Source organism: Zea mays, chromosome 1 (assembly GCF_902167145.1).
Source record: "Zea mays cultivar B73 chromosome 1, Zm-B73-REFERENCE-NAM-5.0, whole genome shotgun sequence".
NCBI classification, from domain to species: domain Eukaryota; kingdom Viridiplantae; phylum Streptophyta; class Magnoliopsida; order Poales; family Poaceae; genus Zea; species Zea mays.
The window spans coordinates 79936098-79950313 of NC_050096.1; the positions used below are offsets into that span (position 1 = coordinate 79936098).

At 44.3% G+C, this 14216-nt stretch overlaps 1 long non-coding RNA gene across 1 annotated transcript; it reads right to left on the reverse strand.

Annotated features, from left to right (window-relative positions):
- Window positions 1–6535: 6535 nt before the first annotated feature.
- On the reverse strand, window positions 6536–12500 carry LOC118476019 (uncharacterized). The gene is made up of 2 exons (XR_004855273.1): window positions 7050–12500; window positions 6536–6977 (listed from the first exon to the last, which is right to left on the reverse strand). It is a non-coding gene; the product is annotated as an uncharacterized lncRNA (long non-coding RNA).
- Window positions 12501–14216: the final 1716 nt, after the last annotated feature.

Consider the following 14216-nt stretch of genomic DNA (forward strand, 5'->3'; position numbering starts at 1 on the left):
GCAAAGAGCCAAGACCTGGGCACCGGTATAGGTTCTTTGCCGAGTGTAATGGCTCTAGCACTCGGCAAAGAAGCATGCTTTGCCGAGTGCCATAATAAACACTCGGCAAAGTACCTAACATGGGGACCCCTCTGGTGGATTCTTTGTCGAGTGTAGGTAGTAGACACTCGGCAAAAAGGTAAATTCTTTGCTGAGTGTATTAGGAAACACTCGACAAAGGAGCCGTCTTTGCCGAGTGTCACCTGGGACACTCGGGAAAGACGCCGTCTCCGTCAACCGGCACCGTAACGGCTGTTTTTCTTTGCCTAGTGTTCTCTGACACTCGGCAAACCACTTTGCCGAGTGCCCGAGAAAAAGTACTCGGCAAAGAAGGCTTTGCCGATTTACTGTGTGCCGAGCCCTCTTTGCCGAGTGCGACACTCGGCAAAGCCTTTGCCGAGTGTTTTTAAGGCTTTGTCGAGTGCTTCAGGCACTCGACAAAGCCGTCGATTCTGGTAGTGCACAAAGCTAAAACAAAATAACCCAACCCACATAGGTAAACAAGGACATGATAAACAAAAGCTAGTCAGTCCTTAGGTATAAATTGTGTAAATGCGGGGAGTGAATTATAAAATGAGTAGGATATAGATGAGTCAAGGGACACTTGCCTTCACCAGACAGATGCTCAGGGTCTTCAACTTTGTAGAACTCGAAGAACCTGATCACATGGTCGCTGAAGCTTGATCTTCGATCCCTCGAAGCTCGGGAACTGATCGCAATCTAATCGCAACGCGAAACGAAGACGAACAGACACAGCAAACAAACATTTATATTCATAAGAACATTACACCATGCCAAGAAAAACATAATAAAAACATGTAAAACAAAATAGAGTGCGCTACTACGGTCACGCGAGGAAAAGAAATGTCGAACTCGAAGCTATGGTCAAGAAGTTAACGGGTTTACGCTAAACAAATATTAACCATAACATTTAATTCGACATTATCAAATATAAATAATATCTACCATTTAGTTTTGATTAATCTGTTACACTAACAGTTATCAATTAAATAAGAAATTTAATTAACACGAGCGGTTCTAAGCGAGGTGAGTTTACGACACAGAAACAACACAACAACGTGCGAACGACGCGTGGACACGCGCGACATAGCACGATAACGACGCACGAAACAGTACGCGCGACCGGCACGAACGACGCGCGAACCAGCACGCCACCACGTACGGAACAGCACGCGCGATACTAGTAAATGGCACACGCGACATACGCACACGATGTGTGACAACGCGTGCGAATAGCACGCACGACACATGCGAACGACGCGCAAAATAGCACGCGCGACATGTGCGAATGACACGCGGATTAGCACGTAACCACGTGCAAAACCGCGCACGCGATACTCGAGATAAACTAAATAAACATCGCATTTATATTAAACGAACATTAGGGCAAAACGTTTGAGTTAATATTAATCACGTCGACGTGCATTTATAAAGCGCAAGTTAATAACTATAAATTAGTTTAATTGAAAAGTCTAATTAATTAACGTTAGTTAAACAAAAACATAATTAGTTATTTAAAACGTGTGACATGGTGAAACGAGGTTACTAACGCGTAGACGATGCTCACCTCGCAACGACGGCGGACGACCGGACGAGCTCGAGGTGAGGAACGAGAACGGCGAGACTGCTGCTGCGCTGGGGCCGCGCAAAAATCGAGTCGGGGCTGCGTAGGCCACGCTGGCCACGACGAGGGCACACACGCGGGCTGTGCCGGACGCGAGCGTGGGGCACTGGCCGGGCCACGCCATGGCTGGACCAACCGCGCCAGCCACGGGCAGCAAGTCACATCGACGCGCGCGCGAGGGCACGGGGAGGCGGGGTTGCGCGGCTCCGGGTGGGGCTGTGGTGTGGGGGAGGTGAGCACATGGCGAGGACGGGCCCCGGTGCGGCGGTTTCAGTCGAGCGACACTAGGAGCATCTACAGGACCTGGCCTCCGTGAACGTGGAGCAACCTTCCATGGCTTGCTCTCCTTGTGTTGGGCGTGCAGGCTAGCAGGGAGCAGGGGCAGGGCTGCATGCGCGCCCTTGCGCGGTCGGCTGGCATCAGCCACAGGGCCATGCTCGTCGGTCTGCTTGCAGCATCGAGGAGAGGGAGACGTTGTCACACCCGGTTTCTAAGGGACAAAGCCGGGTGCATCTCATACATGTACCAAAGAAGACAACATATATAATAACAGAGTGTATAGAGATAAGTGTCACAATATAATCAGAGTACTTATTACATAGAGGAAGTCTTACAAAATAAAAGATAAATATAACAGGATCTAAAATTCATCCTTGGCGCCAGAAAGTCAACTAGGAGACACCACCTAGATCAAATCGAAATCCTCGATATGCGGCTCCTCTTGAACCACTTGTTCTTCTCCTATGGGGGGTGTGAGACAGCAAGGGTGAGCTCACACATGTTCATCGCTCAGCAAGTTGTGGGGAATAATATGACATGAACTCACCAAAGATGGGAGATCATGTAAAGTGTAAGGCTTACCAAAGAGAATGGTTAAAGCTGAGCATTGCTTTTAAAGTTGGTCAAAATTTTATTAGCAATTACTAGATGTAAGTAAATATCAAAACATAATAATAGAACAAAATTAATAATAAATAATCCCATGCAGATGCAAATGAAAAATTGAATTTAAGTTCCATAGATTAATCATGTGAGACTCCTGAGCTGCTCTTGACCATGAGCTCGGCTAGTATACCAGTTTTACACTCTGTAGAGGTTGTACCCTTTACCCACAAGTCGTGTTTCCCATGTCGCCAGGGTTTGCAAGGCCCTTAGACACTACCAAGGTGAATGGCTAGGGATCCACTACGAGGCCTTTACAAAGTTCCACTAGCTTCCGAAAACCCACTACAGTTTATAAGAAGAGCACTTGCAAGAATCCCTCGTCTGACCGTCATCGCAGCAAAATCAACCTGAGAACCTCCTTGCATGCAACTCCCCTACTGCCCTTGCCCCTTTTGGGTAAGGTAGTATTCCACTAGCTTTCCTAATTAGTTAGCCAAGGGGTCCCATTCCTCCCTTGTGGTGGCACGTGTTTCTCAAGTTAAGCTCCATGTTCCAATTAACAATAATATAATGATCTTGTCATCAACATAAATAAAATAACAGAATAATTGGAACATGGATATAATGAAATATTAATCCTGAAACCATATAGAGCAATAGCAAAAGCTACCCATGTGATTCAGGGGTAACAAGATAAAATGGAATAACAATCTAGGGTGACCTATTGGGTCTCATCAAAATTAAACCTATGCAGGAATAATGATAATAAAGAATATTATTGGGTAACAAAAGTGGATCAAGGGCACAACTTGTCTAGCACTTGAGATTCCAGTTACCAGGGTGATTCTTCAAATCCTCATGACATCACGCTAGTCGTAGCAATACAAACATACATACATGGTATAGATAAAATTAACATCACACCAAACATAAGTACAAACTGAACAAGAATATTCTACACGTTGCTACGAGATCGTGGGATCGAGAACTGTTGGGGGCCTTCGTCCTCCGAAGGTCCTCAAAAACGAGACCTAACAAAAACCTTCCAAGTGTAGCATATGAACAGGTACCTTTGGACTCGAGCTAAAAGCATGATCGCGACGAAGGTTGGAATTGCTCCGAAGCTACGTGCGAGGGAGCTTCGGCTAAATGGCGGAGAAAGGAGCCGACTTAAAGGGGAAAAGGCTATCTAGTCCTCATAGAGTTGACTATTAGTTAACAATGAATGTAAAGGGTATGAATGTAATTTCTCACAGGCTGCGTCCTGTGCCTATAAATAGAAGAACAGTTCCCCCGTACTGTTCACGCTGACTGGTATTCGCTCGTGCGTCACGCTCGGACTTTTACCTTCTGTCAAGCTAAAGGTACAGATGTAATTCAATATTATTCCTGTTTATCTATGATTAATAAGAGGAAGGTATATTAATGATGTCATATGATTATTCATGTTGTCTCGCGTATTTCATATGCTTCTTCTTTCATCAATTTACATTACAATGATGAAGGTACGTCCTTTATAACCTTCGTCTGAAGACCATTATATCCTAAAGGAAATAATGGTTCGAAGGACGAAGGACATTAACATTTAACATTTTGTGTTGCCTTGTTCTTAATTCTGAAGCACTTGAGAACAAGTCCCCAACATTGGCGCCCACCTCCGGTGAACCCTTTTCGACCACCTTCGGCAAGCACTAACCTTTGTCATGCCGCTAAAGAAAGCTTCAGCACCAGGGACCGCTGCACTATAGCCGCTGGACCCAAACCAAGAAACTCTTTCTCTTCGAGAGGCTCGAAGCCAGAAGAGGAAAGCCACCAGTCCAACACTCTAGGAGGAGGAGTTGGACCAAGAGATCGGGGATATGGAGATCATCCATCAACAAGTACAAAGGAAGAAGGAAAGATGGCACGATTAGCTAACCTTCACAGGCAGATCGACGAAGCTACTGAAGAAGTGTGCCATTTGCTCAAGACGAACAAAACCGAAGGCCCCAGCACAGGGAGCTTCGTCAGGAAGGCCTATTCAACGAAGATGGATGGTATGATGATTTTAATCATGATACCTTTACCTTTGATGATGCTTCTCCCTTGGCAGCAGAACTGTAGGCTACTCCATGGCCCCCATTGTACAAGCCACCTCAGCATCCCATGTATGATGGGCATTCAGATCCAAAGCAGTTTCTCATGAGCTACGAAGCAACTATATCTTTGTATGGAGGCAATACCACAGTTATGGCGAAGTCCTTCATCATGGCAGTGCGGAATGTAGCTCAAACATGGTATTCTTCTCTTCGGCCAGGGACAATCACATTGTGGCAGAAGCTTAAGGACATGTTGGTCACTAGTTTCCAAGGCTTTCAAACAAAGCCGGTCATAGCTCAGGCCCTATTCCAATGCACACAAGACCATGAAGAGTACCTTTAGGCATATGTATGAAGGTTCTTGCGATTGAGAGCACAAGCGCCTACAGTGCCCAATGAGATTGTCATTGAGGCCATGATCAAAGGTCTTCGCCCAGGACCTACCGCCCAATATTTCGCCAGGAAGCCCCCACAAACTCTAGAAAAGTTGCTTCAAAAGATGGACGAATACATTCGGGCTGACAATGACTTCCGCTAAAGAAGGGAGGAAGCTTACAGATTCTCTGAAATGACCAGGGGCTTCGGAGGAAGAATCCACCCGAGGCATGTCAAGTCAATTCGCAACTCCACTCAGAATGATGACAAAGGAGGTCAGCTGCAGAGGCCACAATATACCTCACAATCTTCGGGGTAGCAACAAAGCTCTTTTCGGCTGCCAACTCCAAGAGGCAGAGGTGCCAGGGGCTTCGGAGGAAGATATGGGGATCAACCCAGGAAGATCTACTGCTTATTTTGTGGTGAAGACAAGGGCCATACTACAAGAATGTGTCAAATCGCTATCTAAAAGCAGAGGGAGATTGAAGAAGCTGAAGCTCGATAGAATCAACCGAAGCAGATCTTACACACTGCTTCGTGCCATTCACCCTACATACAGAATATGTGGGTAATCACTCTGCAGCTTCTGTTGCTTCGGCTAGTCAGCCACAGGCTTCTTGGCCACAGCTTCCACCTTCGCTACCACTACAACCAACTTATTCATGGGGTCAGTAGCCCGAAGGGAGCCAGCACACCCAGCAACAGAGGGATTTCAGGGAGGAATCTGAAGCTCGCACAGTTAACAGTAATGCGCCGGAGTCAAAGCACATCTATTAAGAGATATCCTACCCTCTGAAGCACTTTTTTACACTATGCCATTTTGTTTTTTAATAAAGGACATGTAATGCAAATCTACTTTTAATTCTTTGTAATAGTTTCGCTTCTGTTAAAATGAAATATATCTTCTTCACAGATTTACAAAGCTCAAAAATTGTCGAAGCTTCAAAAATCGTTCCTAAGGGAGCACAGCAAAAGTCTTGCCGAAGCTTAAAAAGTCATTCCCAAGGGAGCGCAGAGTAAGTTTTTTGCTCAAAAGTCGTTCCTAAGGGAATGCAGAGCCAAATACCGCCGAAATATAAGGCGAAGCATGAAAAGTCAACGCGAAAAATACCGCAGAAATATAAGGCGAAGCACGAAAAGTCAACGCGAAAAATACCGCCGAAATAGAAGGAGAAGAAGTTCAAAAGATGTTCCTAAGGGGATGCAGAACTTACACCGAAAAATAAGCGGTGAAGCCGAAAAATAAACGGCAAAGAGATTTTGATCGTTCCTAAGGGGACGCAGAGATTGTGTGTTTCAGCGAGGGCGTGTGTCTTCGGCATTAGCATCATTCTTTGCATCATATCATCGCATCATATCACATAGCATCACATCATACATCATATCACACCAATGACACGAATTGGAAACAAAGCCGACCTTTGGAGAATGCTTCACAAAAATGAAAAGGTGCTAAGGCACAGAGTAAACTAAGAATTATAGTTTCATCAGCTTTGATGAGGAAGAAGAGATCTATTGTTCACAAAGCATTGATATTTTTACGAAGCTTGGATGCTCTTTACAAAGTACGGATATTCTCACAAAGCATAAGTATTCTTCTTTATGAAGCATGAAAAGAAGGGAAGGTGTTTTTTCGCCGAGGGCTCAAAAACGGTATGTATATAAAAAGTTTCATGCATCGCAAAGAAGTGAATTGCAGAAGAGTTTACATATTAGATTTAAAACTATACACATTAAATATTACAGACTTAGTCCAACAAATGTTACAATAATCACCTAAGAACGTTTTTACAATAACTACTACTCTTCCTTTAGAACTTTTTCCGCAACTTCGTTAAGCAACTTGTTGACGACTTCGTCAACAATAGATTCAGCTATGTTGATAATTTCTATTGCTTTCTTTGTCTCCGGGTCGGCCAGGGGGTAGAACGGCTCCGGTGGAGGAGGTAATTCAGCTGTGATAGAAAAAATCAATCAGTTCGAAGCCACGAAAACAAACAACGAAGCTAAAACCAATTAAACGATACCTATCCGTCTCTCGAGTTCTGCAGCTTTCTCAGTTTCTTTCGCTGCTTCTAGAGCGTCATGAATATCTTTTTCGCTCTTCTTAATTATCTCGTGGGCCATTTCTCTGCCACCATTCTCCCAGATGTCAGTGAAAAATTTTCCGCCAAGAAAACTTGCTTCGGTCGAGGGATCCTTTGTGTCATCCACAGAGAGGGCAGCTTCGGCCTGGGCCAAGGTTTTAACATGATTACAACCCGCCTTCTCCAAGATAGCTGAAACTCCTCTCGCACCAGAGAACGCACAGACATCCCCACGATCACCTAAAATCTCTTCAAAAGCTTCGGCTTCTCCGTTGATCTACTCGATAACACCCTCAGGGTCGCCTCGTATGAAGTTATCTTCGTTTGAATAGGCACCTATGTTGGCGAAGCTAGCTTTTATCTTCTTCATGCAGCCCAAAGATTTTCAAAACATCTCTCCTTGGATGCGCGAAGTTCTTCAACTATTTTTTCAAAATAATTTTTCCAATATTCGCTGGCCTCTCGATCAGCTTCTGCAACAGCGCATTTTTCCTTGGCTTCTGCTAGTTGTTTCCGAAGCTCTTCGATCTCATTCTTTTGAACCTCAGCTTGAGCCTTGAAGATAGCGTCGTCTTCTTTTATTTTGTTTATCAATGAAATTAATATCTTGTCTTTTTCAAGGCCTTCGTTCCTTAGTTCAATCACCTCTGAACGAAGGTTGTTCAGAGCCATTGTATACCCTTTATCTTCAATGTTTTTCTGTGCTCTAAGGGCATTGCTAAGGATTAGGCCCTGCAAGAGGAGGATAAGATCAAGTATAAGCAAATGAAACAATTCGTTTTCAAATACAAAATTAGCTTTTATACCTTTATGCTATTATATGCTAAACTGTCAGCCAATTCATCCTTTGATAACACTGAAAGGCCTTCTTCTAGCTTCGGAAATCCGAAGCTTCTACCCATCTCCTGACATATGGATATTTCTTTATTATCCGGGAGACAGTATAAAAAATCTTCCTACCCACTGCCATTGAACACTAATACCCCCTTCGGGTATTTCAGTTTTTGGGCATAATGTTGAGCCTCTCGTTCTCCTTCCTTAGAGAGTCCCTTTCCCGAAGCATGGCGGATGATGTAATCAATGGTCTCTTTTAAAGCTTCAGGAGCAGGAGTGGTAACCTCTTTAGGCGAAATTCGCTCTGTGGCCCTTTCTTCTGTTGCCCTTTCTTCAATTTCCGAAGGCTTTTTCTCAGCGGGCTCTGAAGGCCCAACTTTGGTATCAGCTTGGATTATTGCAGCTTCAATTTCAGCCGGTTTTGTTTCAGCTTCAGTTTGCACTTTTGAAGCCTTGGCAACTTTCCTTGAAGGAGTAGAGCTCAAAGTCTTTACTGATTCTAACACATCTAGTACATTTGCCATCCTTCTCCTCTTGGGAGTTGCGGCAGAACCTTTTTGTGCCCTCGATACTGTTACTTCTGGTAAAGGGCTTAAAATTCCTAGCGCTTTTGTTTCTTCAATATTTGGCTTTTCAGCTTTATTTTAATCAGTCTTTAACTCAGCCAGCTCAGCTGAGGGTACCTTCTGCATTATAACAGGCTCTTCAGTCTTCTGTGTTGGAGGAACGAGTTCTCTTGTTTCAGCAGCTGAAGAAGCCTCCCCGCCAAACTCAAGCACCACGGCTGGTTCAATATAGCGTGGCCGGTGGGTAAGTACCTTCATCTTTTTGCTTGTAGCCTTCGGCACAGGATCGGCCGAGGCGACCGCAGCAGTAGCTTTCCTCTTTTTCCCTTGCCCCCGCAGCGGATAACGGTAGTCGGGATAGACGAAGCCAATAGCGTCAAAAACTCTATTCAATCTCTTATTTCCCCGACTTCCGAAGACTGTGGACAATGCATTATCTTCTGCCTTGGAATATGATCCAAGCAGTTCATCACTTGTTACTTCAATGCATTTTAACCAGTCATCGTTTGGCTCGTCGAATTTATCCCCATAATTGAAAGTATACTTCTTCCGAACTAGCTCACCTTCGCTTGATTCGGTGACAGTTTTCTTCAGCATTTCCCGGTTCTCTACAAGCGGCCATACTCTGAAGGCTATATGCTCTTGGATTAAGTCTCTTGTACCAATGAAAAAACAGACAGTACCAAACGCCTTCTGGCATGCTTCGGCGGCTTCATCCATTTCAACCTTCAGCCTTCGGAGGCCGAAGCGGGACCAAATGGGGTGCATAATAACTTCCTTAATATCTTCTCTTGCCTTTAAGTCATTCTTCACGTAAAACCATTCCTCCATCTAGGTTCTGGACCACCTTTTCCGGAATGTTGGCACCGGGTAGCTTGCATTGGGGTGGGCAATAGACCCATAACAATCGAAGTTATTATGATACTGTTCTTTCCCGTGGCCTTTGTCTCATACAAAAGTTTGTGCATGCTACAGAAGCACTTCGCACTTGGTTCTATCCCTTGGCTTCTTGTTGCCCAGACGAAGATTCCCATCCTCAATATAGCTTCGGGGGTCAGCTGGTGAAGAAAAACTTGGTAGGTCTTCAATACTTCAACTACAAACTTACTCAGCGGAAGCCAAATCCCAGCTTTGAAGAAGCTTCGAAAAATCACAACTTTGTTTTCCTCAGGGGCTGGGACGTTGTTGTCTCCGCCAGCCTCACAATAGACATATCTCGAAAGTATCTTCCCCTCATGTTTTCGAGGTGACTTTGCTTAATGGAAGATTTTCTGAAAATGGTATGGCTTGGTCTCCAGGGTTGATCCTTAGAATCTTCGCCACCACTTTCTACATCATAAATGTCACTGTCACTAGTATTTTCAGACAGGCCCTCCAATATCTCCTTAGTAATCTTTTCTGTATTTGTTTTTGCCATTGACTCGATAAATCCAGCAATGTATGGATTCACAGCCTTCTTCTCCTCAAAAAGCTTCTCCTCTTTAGCAAGCTTTGTCTCAGCGGCAACCTTCTTGTCCTGAGACATTCTTTCCTTCAGAGATGACAAAACTATGTTTTTCAAACCGAAGCTTAAAAGGCTTTGAAAAACTAGCAAGTGTTAGTGAGCAACAGCTATGAAATTGAGAAAATAAAGCAAATGGCACAGGCAGTGTACCAAATGAGCTTGGTGCGAACTCTTATTTATACGCTCGACGCGCTCCAAACCAAGGGGCCCCGCCTGTCATTGACTGTTGCTATTCTAGCAAAGGGAAGGTGTTTTTTTGGACCTTTGGCTTAAGGTCTTCGTCCATATCGCAGTCTGAATTCGTTATCTTAAACAAATTAATACTGCAAGGGGCTACTGTTGGGGGACTTCGTCCTCTGAAGGTCCTAAAAAACGAGACCTAACAAAAACCTTCCAAGTGTAGCATATGAACAGGTACTTTCGGACTCGAGCTAAAAGCATGATCGCGACGAAGGTTGGAATTGCTCCGAAGCTACGTGCGAGGGAGCTTCGGCTAAATGGCGGAGAAAGGAACCGACTTAAAGGGGGAAAGGCTATCTAGTCCTCATAGAGTTGACTATTAGTTAACAATGAATGTAAAGGGCATGAATGTAATTTCTCACAGGCTGTGTCCTATGCCTATAAATAGAAGAACAGTTCCCCCGTACTGTTCACGTTGACTGGTATTCGCTCGTGCGTCACGCTCACACATTTACCTTCTATCAAGCCGAAGGTACAGATGTAATTCAATATTGTTCCTGTTTATCTATGATTAATAAGAGGAAGGTATATTAATGATGTCATATGATTATTCATGTTGTCTCGCGTATTTCATATGCTTCTTCTTTCATCAATTTACATTACGATGATGAAGGTACGTCCTTTATAACCTTCGTCTGAAGACCATTATATCCTAATGGAAATAATGGTTCAAAGGACGAAGGACATTAACATTTAACATTTTGTGTTGCCTTGTTCTTAATTCCGAAGCACTTGAGAACAAGTCCCCAACAAGAACTACTAAGATCGGAGTCGTGGTCATCAAGTTATGATGTGATTAAATGATTAACACCAGGTTCTATGTTTATTTTATAATCCCAGAGAAAAGGTAACCTATAGTAGTAATTAATTCAACTTTAATCTAAATTATTAATTGACCATAGATCATATTTTAGTAGATGAGCATATTACAAGGCTAACCAACATAAGTTAAATACAGATCTATAAATAATGAGACATGGTATAATAAATGTTGTTATTGCATAGTAAATATTTATATGAGACTAACGCAACTTGAACGGATCAAATCGGAGTTAAAACGGGGAAGTTATGAATTTCCTAAGGATTCTATGTGTTGTGTACAAGATTAAATAAGCTATAAATTTTGATGTGACTTTCATGTCAAAACAGAGGTACTATATGATAAATAATAATAATATAGAATTATAGAAATTGGAATGGATCAATTTGGAGTTCATATGAATTTTCTATGAATTATACAAGGTTCTAGATTTATTTTTGTACTAAAAATAAATTCATATTATCATTTTTCCTATTTTCTCTGTTTCCTGGACTGTGCGCACAAATACTGAGTAGCTCGGGGTTCAGTTTGTAAAATCCAGGGCTCTTCTATAATTACTTTACCACTAGGTTGGACGGCGGGTCAATTAGTAAATATTATAGGGTCTCTTTTGAATAAATCCCGAAGCGAAGGGGTACGCGCCATTCTAGACCGTTGGATCCATGCCTGGCGGCACAGATTAGATCTGTTCACTTGATGAAGCGGTACACAGCAGTCACCGTTGGATAAAGATCCAACGGCGTGGGTTTTATTAAGGCATGATCCGATCTAACCCATCGGATCACCGATCAACGTCTCGGATCAAAAGAACGAAGGGGTACACAGCGATCTAATCCTGCACGTACGTGATCAGATCAACGGTCACAAACCACCCGGCGAAACTTTATGTCATCATCTAATCCGGGCCCTACATCACAGAGTCGACGGCCCGCACGCCGCAGGCACTCTTCCCCTACACCGGTCAACACTGCGCGCCTTGACTTAATCTGCACCATTGGCTTTACAATCTACGGCCCTGCCATCATCTTCAACCTCCCGATCCTCCCTCTCTCTTCTATTTCTTTCCTCAGTTATTCCATCGTGGACGAGCTCCACAGACGCGGCAACGAGCTGCACCGAGCTCACCATTCGAGCCCTAACTACCGCCTGGACACCACTGCTCCTAGCCTACATGGCTACAATCAACAGGTAGGGAAAAACTCACCCCTGGACAAGCGGTAGACCGAGCAGACTTCAACCACTACTCGCTGAGGAGATCCACGTCGAGACTCCGATCCGGCCACACCCGATTCTGTAGCGATCACGACGAACCCTAACGAGGAGCGAGCCCAGCCACACCCGCTTCCCGGTGGACGCGCGACGACGGTGCGCGAACTTCTGCAGCGGCTGGTGGTAATGGTATGGTTAGTTGGCAAGTGCACGGGGTCAGGCATGCTCGTTCAGGGGCAAGCGGAGAGTGCTGAAGGCATTTATAGCCCTGGTAGATGACCCCGAACGCGAGCGTTCCCACACCCGTAGCCGATCCGGTTTTCCCGCGGTAGATCCACCACCATCGGAGGTCGCTCAACAACTAAAGGAGGATCCCCTGACGTCTGGTCCCACAAGTAAGTGGCAGGGGCCTGGCATTCAACTGGGCTGCACGGATCTGTGGAGTTGGGCCCCACACCATGGTGACCCAAGCGAGAACGGCGAAGGGTGGATGTTGGGCTATGCAGATCAGATGGGTCGCGCGAAGAGTGAGGACAACGGCCTAGGCGAGTTTCAATTTGTTTTTTTTTCTTTTCTATATTCTTTTCTCATTCCTAATTCCTCATTTTAAATTCAATTCAAATTCCTCTTTTGAACTTAAATTTTTGAGGTGCCAAAAATACTATTGTGAATATAATCGCTGTTATTTATTATTTATTTTTCTTGACATTTATTTATGGACATAATAAATGATTAGAGATCCCCTTTCTCGTTTTCCCTTTTGATTTACAAAATTCAAATTCTAATCTAAGATAAAGTTTAGGAATTTAAATTTAATACTCACTAAAAAAATCCTTCATGATGCAGTAGATATCTATTTATTCTAATTAATTTATTTGTTTGATAAATGTTTGAAATATGACACACTCTCATTTTGTCCCTTTCTTTTCAGAAAAATAGTATTTTGAAGGTGGGTTAAGAATTAAAAGTTACTTCAACAACAATTATTCATGTAAATAAATGCTTATGGCGCATAATTTAATGATATGCATAATCATTTAGTTGAATAAAAAAACTTTTATATTACTTCTTTTCTAAAATAATTCTTGGTTTTCACAAATCCAGTTCTCAACTTTCAACACTCAAGTATAATTGGATATATCCGAATTTGCTATTATATTTTCCTCATATATTTACTTTATTATTATTATATTTTTTTATTAATTTTTTCTTATATAAATTTTGGGCCTTACAGATGTGGGGGTGGGAGAGGACCCATGGATGTTGTGTGTTTTGGGCTGTTTTCCTGGTGGCCAGGACGGCTGCTGCTAGCGCTAGGCGACGCAGGGAAGGAGTGTGCACGCGCTGTGGCCACGTGGGCCACGCAGCACATGACAGGGGGAAAGACGTGGGGGCACTGGGCCACCAAGCGCGTGGCTCAGGCACTGGGCCGCCGAGCGCGTGGCTGAGAGCGGGCGGGGGCTTGGGCCGGTGCGCGCGCGACAGGTGGTCGGCCGTGGGCCGCCACTAGCCAAGTGGGCCGCTGGGGAGGGGATGGCACGGGGCCGGCTAGGAGCGAGGAGCCGGGGTGGCCAGGCAGGCCGCGGGGGGGGGAGCTAGGCCGAGCAGGCCACGAGAATGAGGCAGGCCGCGAGGCCGAGATGGGAGGCCAGGGCGCACGGGCCGGGGTGGCCGAGCGGCCCAGGAGGGGGATGCAGGCAATGGGCTGGGGAGGGGGCGTGGTCTGGGCTTTTTCCTTTATTTATTCATTCATTTTTCTTTCTTTTCTCTCTTTCTTTTGTTTCTACTTCCTCCGATTTAATTTCAAGCTTGAGCACAAACTCACAAATGAGAAGAATTCACAACAAGCAAATTCATCAATCAAAAGAAATTTACTATTGCTTGGAAAGAAATGGATAAAGGAGCGAAAGGAAAGAGGAACCAGCAAGTAACAC